The sequence below is a fragment of the Triturus cristatus genome, chromosome 7 (genome assembly GCF_964204655.1).
Source record: "Triturus cristatus chromosome 7, aTriCri1.1, whole genome shotgun sequence".
In the NCBI taxonomy this organism is placed as follows: Eukaryota; Metazoa; Chordata; class Amphibia; order Caudata; family Salamandridae; genus Triturus; species Triturus cristatus.
Window position 1 is genome coordinate 778,662,813 of NC_140590.1, and position 12,513 is coordinate 778,675,325.

At 44.6% G+C, this 12,513-nt stretch overlaps 2 pseudogenes; both read left to right on the forward strand.

The window, feature by feature from the left end:
- The first annotated feature begins 6,739 nt into the window (after positions 1–6,739).
- LOC146810538 (uncharacterized) lies at positions 6,740–7,651 on the forward strand (annotated as a pseudogene).
- A 330-nt stretch (positions 7,652–7,981) lies between these two features.
- LOC146810539 (syncytin-2-like) lies at positions 7,982–10,763 on the forward strand (annotated as a pseudogene).
- The last annotated feature ends 1,750 nt before the right edge of the window (positions 10,764–12,513 follow it).

Sequence of the window (12,513 nt, forward strand, 5' to 3'; positions counted from 1 at the left end):
ATTTTACAACTTGAAGACAATCAATGGTTGTGTTGTGCCTTCCACTTTTATAAGCCATGAAGAGCTTGGTCTTCTTCAATCAAAGATTCCATTAAATAAGCCCCATTATCACCCAGGCTCTCAGTTCGGTCCAATCCCCTTGTCACCGTCAATCAATCTTAGTTTGATCCAATCATCTTGTTACTTTTAATCAATCTGTCATCGAGGATCTTGACACACAAACACCTAAGCAGCAGTCTGTCAGAAATTACATGCACATCCAAATTAATCTTTTTGTCAGTTGATAACTATCACAATGATTGATAGTATGTTTCTTATATAATTTACTTTCTACTTAACCTATAGTGCTCTCAAACCTAACTTCCTCCTCTGCTTGTCAGGAGGATTGTCTAGGCTGTAAGGAGCGCTTAAAAATTTACTGGTTGTCCTACATTAAAGATGTTTTAGAGGTCCTGGGGAAAGCAAGTCAATTCAAAGTCCCAGTTAATATTCGTAAATAGGATATGTACAATTTAACGGCCCAGTTCCTGAACAATAGATATTTGGAAGATGAAGATGTGGAATTACTCAAACCACTCTTTAGACCTTATATCATGCTGAAGTCATGCCTGAGAACTGAACTCGATTCATCGAAAGTGGCTGTGTGTGTTAATAGGACACTCCTTGCTTGTTGTTGGATTGGAATTATTAATTCCCAAATCTGTTTCCCACTGGGTTGGTATTACCACTTTGTGTGTTTGTCATTGTGATGGGGTCTCTGACCAGGTATTTTTATATTTCGAATCTTTCAGCAAATTGTACTGTATTTAATCAAAATATTTTTTAATACCTACACTGAAAAGATACAACTTTGCTCAGCATAGAAACTGTGGAGCTGTCCGATGCAGCTATAGAGGAGTTTGGCTCTGGTTCAGCCAACGGTGGTCACCTACCCAGCCGGACGTCGGACACTGTTTTTCCTCGTCTCTCTGTAGTGCCTCCTATACCCTCCCCCTCCTCCTCCCTCCCTTATTCTCCTCTACCTCCCCTATTCCTTCCCTCTCTCCCCTATTCTTCTCTCCCCTTTCCTATTGTTTCCTCATGTTTATGCTATGCTTTTGTACACATGTAATTCCTGTAACTACGCTCCAGTAACTGATGTAACTTTGTAACCATGTTCTGAAACTGTTTCTTCCTCATGTAAAGCACTCTGATACCTCCGGGTCTAGCCAGCGCTATATAAAACTCAATAAATAAATTTTAAAAAATAAAATGGGCAAGGAGGGCGAGGAAGGTGTGGGGGAAATAGGCAAAACACATTCGGGGCGGGCAAACATGCCACTACTGTAAGATGCCAGGACATTTCATTAGAGAATGTAGGACCAAAAAGAACAACGAACAGGCAGGGGCAATATATGGCAAACAAATGGTACCTCCTGGTCGCTCTGTGACACAGCCTGCCATGAGCCCCCAAGTGATATATCTTCCACAGCTCCAAATGCAGCCTCAACAACAGTTCGAGCCCCAACAGGTGCAACAACACATGCCCCAAATACAGTATGGGCAGCAATAGGCAGTGCAGCCCACTGTACAACACCAGACCTTACAAGGTGGGGTAACGGTCAGAAGAGGAAACCCCTTTCAGCAAAATTATGTGGGAGGATAAGCTCAATGAAGGTGCCCACGGAGTAGTCTCATGTGTCCAGTACTATCGATAACTCACAGGCCAGACGAGGAACCTACTGTGACGGTAGCCATAAATGACAGGGAATACAGCTTTCTCATTGATACTGGGGCCACTAGGTCCTGTATCCGTGAGAGAGGACTGCCGCTGTCAAATTCATCAATGGACAAACAGGGGTTCTCCGGGGAAGTGATGAGGGTTCCATTCACCAAACCTGTGGAGATGGAAATAGGGGGGAGGTACGTTAACATCAGTCTCTTATTCTCCCCCACAGCCCCAGCAAACTTGTTAGGACGTGATCTTATGGCAAAATTAAACATGTCCATCCACTTTGAGGAGGATGGGACAATGATTTGCTCAACACCAGGAATGTCTTGCACATGTATCATGACAGTGGTCACTCACCACCCAGATGGTGACCAAACCAGAGCTAGGCCTATAGACATTCCAGCCTCTACTAGAGCAGTGTATACTATCATAGCAGAGACACCAGAACTAACAGGAAAGCTAGTTGAATTGCCAAGGAACTTTCTGTTCCGCCGCCAGAGCCCCTAGTCAGAAAAGCTAAATTCTGAAGTTTCAGGTAAAGATCTCATACTGGAGGTGGAAACTGTGGAGATATCTTCCACCTGGGGGATGGTGATGGTCAGTGATTACACCTGTATGATGTGGGCTTGTGTCACCTTTCATGACCCCAATATAAATGTAAAAGATATATCAGTTGTTTACCGATGACCCCACAAGATCAGTGTTAGTTTTTCAAGACAGTATTCCATTGCGTACTATGCTGGAAACAAAGTCTGCAATACCAAAGACTGTTTCTGGTCCTATTAAGGACAATGACCTTGTGCAGGTACCCTCTCATTTGTGGACAAGAGGCCCCCACGATGTGGTCCTCGTCCACACAACAGTCCCATTCAGAATAACCTTGAAGGAAAGAGCAATACTACCAAGGGTAAGGCAATACCCACTATCCAAAGAAGCAGAGGAGGGCATCGCCCCAGTTATACAGACATTGGTAGAGCAGGGAGTCATATACCCAGGAGTATCCCCCTGCAACACCCTGATTTACCAGGAAGGCCAAGGCTAATTCATGGCGCATGATTCAAGACCTGCGCCCCCTTAATGACATAGTGATACCGGAATTCCCTGTAGTACCTGACCCTTCCATTATCCTGACAAACATACCCAACGATGCTAAATACTTCTCAGACAGAGACTTGAAAAATGCATTCTTTAGCATTCCACTACACCCAGATAGTCATTACTTGATTGCATTCTCATTTTGTGGCTCCCAGTACCTCCATTTTCGTTTACCTCAAGGGTACTGTGAGTCCCCTAGTGTCTTCAATACAGTAGTCAAGAATGACCTCGCTAATTTTCAAAGTGACAGCACAATACTGCAGTATGGTGATGACTTACCAATTTGTAGTGCCACAGAAGAACAGTGCAGAAAAGATACTGTGTCTCTGCTTTTCACCCTCGCCCAACGAGGCTACAAAGTAGACAGAGTCAAATTACAATATTGCCAGGAAGAAGTCCATTATGTGGGACAATTGCTATCAGCCTCAGGCCGCACAGTTACACCTCAAAGAGAGGCGTCAATTAGACAGATGACTGAGCCTGAGACAGTGGAAGGGAATGGAATGGAATGGAAAGACATTTGCAGAGCGCATGGCTACCCAGAAGCGTCCCAGCGCTGAGAACTGACACGGAGGAAACAGAAAGCTAGGAAACAGAGCGGTCTTCAGTTGTTTACGAAAAGCCAGATGATTAAGGACTGTGCAAAAATGTAGAGGCAGAGAGTTCCAGAGTTTGGAGGCATTATAGGAAAAAAGCCGGCCGCCGCTTCTGGACCTCTTGATCCTAGGGATCACTGCCAGATACAGGTCATCTGACCGAAGTTTCCTATTTGCTTTATAAGGGCATATCATGGATGCGTTAATAAGAGGGCATATCCCCTGCATTGACTTATGTGCCAGGCATAAGGCCTTGAATCTATTACTGTAGTGAAGGTAGCGGTTTAGAAGCATACATTGCTATGTTAGCATAAGCGCGTTAGCTTTTAGAAAGCCATCTTGCCACTTTTGCTGCTTTTGCACACGACACTGCAGATACATGTTATTATTTGAGAACTGCTTGCTTGCCTTTTCTTCACATGAGAACTGTCTGTTGTTCACCTCCCTAGATGTGCACTGCGACCTTGGTCTGAACATTGTGTGCAAAACACTTTGAGCAGCCAGACAATGTATGTTTTTGAATCCAGGTTGATCAGCCCACTCTCTAGTCATAATATGCACACAGCTGCAAATACCTGAATGTCGAGAGCCTTTAATATTACAGTTTGCATGCGTTTGAAAAACATTCTGGAGAAGAACATTTCCAGGCGCAGAGCAAAGCTGATCCTGTGATGTGATCCACATAAAGCTGATCTTTACGGTATGGGGTTCCCCATTCAAGCCTAGAGACCTACTACTAGTCTAATAATATTAGTTTACTAGCGAAAGGAAGGTGGCTGTATTCCACTGTCATTTATACTATGATTTCTCCTTTCATTTTCTATGGTATTGTAACAATGCTGATGGTTTTAATTATAATCATGTGTCTGCTTACGTTAACCAAAGTACTGCATCTTAGGACACGTAGTTTATAAAATAAACCTTTTAAACTTTACCGTGTCTCTGATTACTTTGTTGTGGATTGATATATGTATAATAGCGAACAGGTATTTCTGATTCCCACAATTCCTGAAAATACTCTAAGTCGCTTGTTCTGGGTTGTCTATACATTGGGACCTCCGAGATAATACGGATAACGAATGGGACACTGATGCTGGTCAGATAGGGGTTCTGGGTTCTGAGGTGAGTTTTTGGTACACCACAAATCACTGAGGTCCTGGTTTCCTGCGCATAGTTCTGTGCATGAGCAGAATCCCTGCAACAATACGTTCCTGTGCTGGGAGCCAATGGAGGGAACGGAGAGCGGGTTTTGCATATTGTCTGTTGGCGGCTCCAGTCAGAAGTCTGGCGGCGCTGTTTTGAACTGACAAGTTTAGCAACTATTGAAGTGGGGGCGCCCAAATACAACGCGTTCCCGTAGTCCAATCTAGAGAGTTTGAGTGATTGGACTAGTACTTTTTTTGCTTGGGAGGGAAGAAGGGGCAGAACTTTATGGGCCATTCTAAGCAGGCCATAGCAGAGGGCTGCCGTCTTCCTGGCCTGAGTCCTAAAGCTCAGGTCCTGGTCCATTCATATGCCCAGGCTCTTAATTTTTTACTTCGGTACCAGAGCTGGACCCATGCTCGCAGGCCACATGGAACTGGACTTAAGACTAAGGGGGTTGCCCAATAGCATGATCTCGGTTTTACCACCATTAAGCTTGAGCTGGGACGCATCCATCCAGTTTGAAATGTCCTCTAGACAGGTATAGAGGGCATTCGTTTTTTGATCTGTTTGGTTTAACCCAACCACCAGTTGCGTGTCATCATAGGTAATCCTCCGAATTCCAGAGGGGGCTACAATGACAGCCAGAGGGGCCATATAAACATTAACAAGGGTAGGGCCAAGCAACGAGCCCTGTGGCACTCCACTCAGCAGAGAGGAGGGTTTAGATTCAGTATTCTCCTCATATACCTGAAAGGTTCTACCCTCCAAGAAAGAGCACAACCATTGAAGCACTGTGCCAGCAACTCCTATACTCCTGAGACGCTGGGTCAGAATCATATGATTCACCGTGTCAAATGCTGCGCTCAGGTCTAGGAGTAGGATAGCTTTCGAACCTCCTGAGTCGAGAATTTTCCTGCTCTCCTCCACCACTGCTAGCAGCACGTTTCGGTACTCTGGTGCAGTCGGAACCCTGTTTGATAGGGGTGAAGCAGGTTGTGTGTTTCAAGGAATCTGGAGAGGATCTGATTAACGTGTTTCTCTGCTACCTTGCCTATTCCAGGCAGAAGGGATATGGGGCGGTAGTTGCCCTGATCTGCCGGGTCCAGATTGTTTTTTTTTAAGTAGGGCTTTTACCATAGCCCCTTTCCATTTAGTGGGGACTATTCCTGTGGACAGTGAAGTGTTAATCAGATTTGTCATGTTGGGGGCTATAATTGAGGCAACCTGTTTCAAAATATTAAGTGGAGCAGGATCGCTAGGAGATCCGTTCTTTACCGAAGACAACAGGGTGAGAAGAGTTTCCTGGGATAAAGGGGGAAAGACCTCAAGAGTGTGTTCCGAGGGACCGGAGTGGGAGTCCATCTGTATGTGTGAGGACTTGCCATCATCATCCTTATATGGCAGGGATTCCAGGATATGCTGAACCTTAGTAGTAAAATATTCGGCCAGTTTGTTGCACCGTTGACCAGAAATGTCCGGAGCTATTCGTGGGGAGGGGCTTTAAGTAATTTTCTGATAACAGTAAAGGTTTCTTTGGGCGAGTTAGCGGTTCTCCTCCACTGTCTTTCCTTGACCTTGCAGCGCTGCTTTAAGGTGCGCAGTTCAGGGGAAAACCATGGGGAGTTGTGGGGCCCAACTGTCTTTTTTATCCTGGTCTTTGGAAGGACAGAGTCAAGTGAATCTCCTATCCAGCTGAGAAACTCCTCATTGGCTTTAACTGGGCACGGGTTTAAGATAGGTCTGGTCCTTTCCAATTCCTGGGTCCATTTCTCCAAGGGGAGCTTGGTCTATGAGCTACCCTGGGTCCAGGTAGCTTGAGTGGTAGGTCTGATAACCTGTGGTGACCAGGAAAGGGACACCAGGAGGTGATCCGACCATGGAAATGGAATGGGGTCAATCCCTCTAAGGTCATCTAAACTAGAGAACACCGGGTCAAGGAAGTGAAGGGAATGAAAATCTTTTTGGGCCTATGCAACTATGTCAGACAATGGGTTTTTGACTATAGCACCCTGATAGCCCCTTTGCTCGCAGTCATCAAACAGGCAAAGACACAGAAAGACTGAATAACATGGACTGCAGAAATGCGAGAAACATTTCACAAACTAAAGACAGAGATAACAAATGCACCAGTGTTAGGAACACCAGACTACACTAAAGAGTTTTTCCTTTTTGCCACTGCAATGGCCAGGTGATGACGGCTGTCCTCACCCAAAAGTATCCTTTAGGCCACAAACCAATTGCGTACTTTAGTGGCCTACTTGATCCTGTTATGAAAGGCCATTACCCCTGTGAGCAAGCTTTGGCAACAGCAGCCTTTGCGGTTGAGAAAAGTGCCCCCGTTGTCATGTGTTCACCTCTGACGCTGCATGCAGAACATGCAGTGTTTGCAATAATTCAGAAGGCTAAGACGACACTAACAATACAGAGAGTATCAGGCTGAGATAATTTTATCACTACCATCTCTCAAGGTAGTCAAGTGTCATACAGTCAACCCTACTACTTTCTATGCACGCCCTATTGAAGGTGCAGATAGTGACCCCCATGACTGTGCAACATATACTCCAGATGTGTGTAGCCAAGCGAGAGAAGACCCTATTCCAGGTAGCATTGTATATTTTGTAAATGGATCTTCCACAATAGATCAGGACACAGGAATACGACAGATAGGGGCACCAGTGGTCAGAGTCATGCAGCATGATTCTTCAGATACTTTGCAGATAACAGAACAGATAACTTTGCTATCCCATTATTCTGCTCAAGCTGCTGAGCTAGTAGCACTGGTGGCGGCCCCTCAAACAGGGTGAAGGTGAAACAATTATAGTGTATTCTGATTCCGCCTACATCACTACAATAGTGCATTCCAGGATTATATGGTGGAGCAGACGGGGATTCCTAAAATCCAATGGAAGTCCTGTCATGCATCGCCCTCTTTTAAAAGACGAGATTGTAGCCCTAGCTCTATCTCATGCAGTCGCTGTAGTAATGTGCGCAGCTCACACAAATTCTCAAGACTTTGTATCCCGTGGAAATGCCTTGGCTGACTGGGCAGCCTAGGAAGCAGCCAAACTCCCTCTAAACAATATACCTGCCACAATTCTATTAACGACTGACACAGCAGCTAGCAACACAGATGCATCTTATGATCCCCTGGACCCTTCTAGTCATTATACAGAAACAGCTCACCTACATCTAAGAGAGATACAGGAAAATGCTCCAGACCATGAAAAGCAGTTGTGGGAATCTAGGGGATGCACACAGACGGTACAGATTTAATATACAGACAGATATCCACAGGGAAGCCTGTCATGCTGCTACTTATAGCCTTGAACCAGCTACATTTTCCATCACACACTACCAGAGACATGTCCCTCCAGATACGCCAGGATTGTTTTTTTCCCAACTTACATGAGATGATCACAATGTACTTATACACATGCACCGTGTGTCAGCAGTATTCCCCAAGTCCCACCTTCAAGGTAATAGCTTCTACAATACCCCGACCACAACGACCCTTCAAAGAGTTGCATATTGATTATGTTGATATGATTGACAGATGCAACCATTACCGGTACCTCATAGTTGTAATCTGTCCATTTTCAAGGTGGATCAAAGCAGGTCCTTGTGTGCCCTGTGATGCCAAGTCTGTTGCTTTTTTTCTGATCCGTGAGGTTATTCCGAGATGGGGAAGTCCCGAAGGGATCAGATCCGACAATGGCACACACTTTGTGAATAACATCTTTTCCCATCTTACCACCTTGCTAGGAATAACAAACAGGCTCTCATCAGCTTATCACCCTCAAAGTAATGGTATTTTGGAGCGCCTTAAGGGCCTCCTCAAGAACAAATTGAGTAAACTGTGTGTCACCTTGAAAAAGAACTGGTTGTACTGTCTCTCATTAGCATTATTTGCTCTCAGAAATACCCCAAGGTCAGATCACCATTTGACCCCACACCAAATAGTGACGGGGGGGGGGCTTATGAGTACATTTGTGCCCCCAACTAGACACAAGTGGCAAACTGAAAGTGCACCTGAAGTTGTTCAAACTGAAAAGTGTGACTATATTGCACAGCTAACAAAAGCCGCAAAGTTCTTCTCTAAACAGGTCACCCAGGCAGCAGATAAGCGCGCCAACGCCCTTCCAGCAGATGACCAAAGACCACCTTTGCCAGTTGGAACTCTAGTGTATACAAAGAACTTTATCCATACCTGGAAAGACATCAAATTCAATGGACCCTTCCCAGTAACTCACAGCACAGCTACTTCAGTGAAATTTCAAGGACATAAGCCATAGTACCAACTGAGGGACATTCGCCTGGCACCCACCTTGCCATCTATCCTTTCGGACACCGAGCAGGAAAAAGAGGGGGGAGAACAGGAGAAGCAACTGGAGTAAAGCCTCCCTCCAAAGCTTCAACAGACACTTATTTTAAGATATGTACTTTTCTTTTCTTTTTCCTCCTCGGTGCGTTAATATTGATGATGATAGCCATAGTCTATTTTGATTTTTTCTCTACATTAGATATCATGCGCATGCGGTAGAAGTGTTGAAAATTATACTGATCATCACCCTCTCCACAATGCTCTGCTTGAAAATAGTTGGTACTAGCACATGCATAGTATAGGCCAATCTACAACTAATACCACTTGTTATGTGTGCTCCACTTGTTATGTGATAGCTTCACCCCAACGAGGTACCCCCGAATGTTACGCAGTATCTTTTGCACCTCTTTTTATGTAGAATAAAAGCACAGCTACAACCAATGCATGTTAGTCCAGCAACGCCTCGAGTCAATACAACCTTATTTGACACCACCCCTGGGGTCCTACAAATTCTGACAGAAAATGAAGACATAGTGAAGGAAGTATCAAGAATGAAGAAAGCAGCGCAGAAAAGAAACTATGCAGTTTGGGAGAAATGGATATTACAGAGGGGCTTTTTAGGAAAGTATAATCCATCGTCCGAATGTAGTAACTATTCAGCCAAACCTCTGCCCCCTGACTGCGCAGCTAGGCCAGTACTCAATGTTACAGGATCAGTATTTGTCAATGATAAATGGCACACTGGTGCCACATTCATATGTAGAGCTATATCATTGCGGAATGGCACGAAAACAAATAGCCCGTTAAAATTTGATAAGGTAGTAGGACAACAGCAAATATGGGATGCAAACATACAGAGCTATACCTGGACAGGAACTAACACACACCCTAGGGTAGCTATAAAATTAACACAATTTTCTCTTTGTTTTAGAGGAAATGGGACAGTAAAGGTGGGAAGAAACCTCAACTGCAATACCACCGTAGACAACGCCGACATGCAGGGGGGCACCGCCAGCCTGATGGACAAGTTTTGGCAGTGTGGGGCCCGGCTCCACCTACAGCTAGCCCCGAACTGGAGTGGTCTCTGCGCCCTGGTCACACTGCACACCCCCTCCCTGGTGATACCAGGAGTGGATATTAAGACATTACATGACCATCCCATGAGCCGTCCATCGACCCTGCTGCATCACCACGTGAAGAAACGATATGCTGAGTACTTTGGCACCACAACCTGGAAAGATGTTCCGCAAGAATACAGACTTTTTAATGATGCCCAGCTGTTCTTTGGTAGCATTATACCATTGTTTCAGGAGAAAGCAACCACCCACTGGCTCCAGATCACAAGATGGGAGCTAATGAAGGCCATACATGCCACGGAAAAGGGCTTCAATGCCATAAAGGAAGAACATTGTGCCCTTAGATTAATGGTGATGCAGCATAGATACATTCTAGATTTAATGACGGCCATGGAGGGGGGTGTGTGCAAGAAGATTGGATCCGCCTGCTGCACGTATGTGCCAACCAATGATGCAGACAACGGGACATTGACCGGGGCCATTCGGACATTGCATGATCTCCACAAGAAAATGGTCAAAAAGGGGGGGGCTCCGGATGAGTGATTCAAGGGCTGGTTCGATTGGGTGCCGTCCTGGATGTCGGGGTTGTTCAAGGCCTTGTTGCCTTTAATTGTTGTATTGCTTTTGATGTGCCCCTTGTATTTCAGGTGATAATAGCCTGTTGCAAAAAGATGACAGCTAGCATGGGAGGAGCATTCTTGGTCAGGAAAATCACCACAGATGTCTTAGAACAGAGTGTTATATATGAGGAGATTCCCTTTGATGATGGGAGATTAGGAGAAGTAGTTGAAGAATCAACTAGAGGGTGGATGATATAGGGAAAAATAGGATACATTTTGTGCAAACACACACAGAGTTCAGGCCTGCAACTTCTATGCAGAAGTTCCTAGTTAAAATCAGCTTTAGGCCTCAGTAGAAATACAGGCCCAGGCCTCTGCACGAGAAATAGGTCAGAAAATAGCATGTTACGAAAGACAATGAGTTTAGCTGAACTTATCAGGTCACACAGTTTGTTGAAAGGTCAGGAAATGGACTGCAGTCACAAAGATAAGCTACTACATGAAGTGTAGATCATATCTTCTTCCAGACTCAGGAAACCAGTAGTGTTTTAAATGTTGGAAATACAAAAACCACAAACCACAAGCCCATCTGCTAGCAAGAGTGAGCTGGAAGGTGCCAATCATGTCTTTTGCAACCGTGTTACTAATGCATGCACACAGGATGGACTGGCCCAGGTGCAAGTCTTGCCCCTGCTCATAAGTCGCTTTAGTTGAAAACCAAATGTCACAATTACATGATGCTAGGCATGATGGATGAAACCACAGGTCTGAGGTCAGGTAAGCATGCCCAAAAAGCGTTAGGCAAAAATATAACCACTTTCTTCACAGGAAAATAGATGTTTGTAAAAAGAATGAGAATAGGGAAACCACCGAGTAGGTTTCCGCCAATATGAGATGCGAGGGCCATGTGGCCCATATCTATATGTGCTTTGTTTTCAGGAAATTGTTGTAACTGCTGATTTTAATCTACTCATTTGTGACGTAAATCCTATGCTTGTAACTTTTTTCTCTTGTGGTTTTAGAGTATATAAGCCACTGCTTTTGAACTGTTCGTTGGACATCAGACTCCAGTCTCTGCTGAACCTGGCTGATCTCCCCAGCTGATTAATGCATTAAACCATATTGTATTGTCAACCTGCTCCTGTGTTATTCTTACAGAGATCTTTTCCCTTCAACACTATCATTATCCTTCTTTCCCCTTGTATGTTTTTCCCTCTCTTGCTCTGGGTCAAAGTCATGATGAAGAAAAATAAGTGCTGGCCCCCAAAAATTAGTGTTTGTTGGCCCATTTGCAACCACAAGCTCAAATTAAGCATTGGCTGGGGGTGTCTGAGGAGATATAATGCTGATATAGTGTACTGGAACCGATGGTAAGTTCTAATATTTCTCACTCCAGTTCTTAAGTACTATGTCAGCTGGCATAAACCATTGGAAGAAAGGAAAGTAAGTACCACTGAGAAATGTGTCACCCATCCGAGGGGAGGCTGTAGCATCATTTGTTTAGCTCCTGAGTTTAAAGAGAGAATTAGCCAAGAAGGTCAGAGATTTATCACCACCACACTTGATAACTACAACAAACACTCACCATCTCACTCCACCAAACACTTGTCTTGTCACACATAATTACCCTAACAAACACAACTGTACACCAGCAAATAAATAACATCTTTAACATCACACACAAGCACACACACACTCTCTCTCTCTCTCTCTCTTAAATCATGAGGGAAGCTTGCATTGTGAATCTGTGTGTGGTGAGCTGAACGTTTTCACCCATTTATGTGTGTGCTCTGCTGCAGCTGGTGCCTTTATTGAGATTTGTAAACTCTTGGATTGTGCACAACAACTCCAGGGTCTCTTCACTAGACTCTGAACTGATGGTGCCATGAGCAGCCAAAGATAGAAGAATTTTGTTGACCTCCAGTTCAATACTAAAAGTCACACATTACACTTAAAAACTTTCAAAAGCATAGCGGTGCTTTAACAGCATAAAACTTTTTTTCAGTCT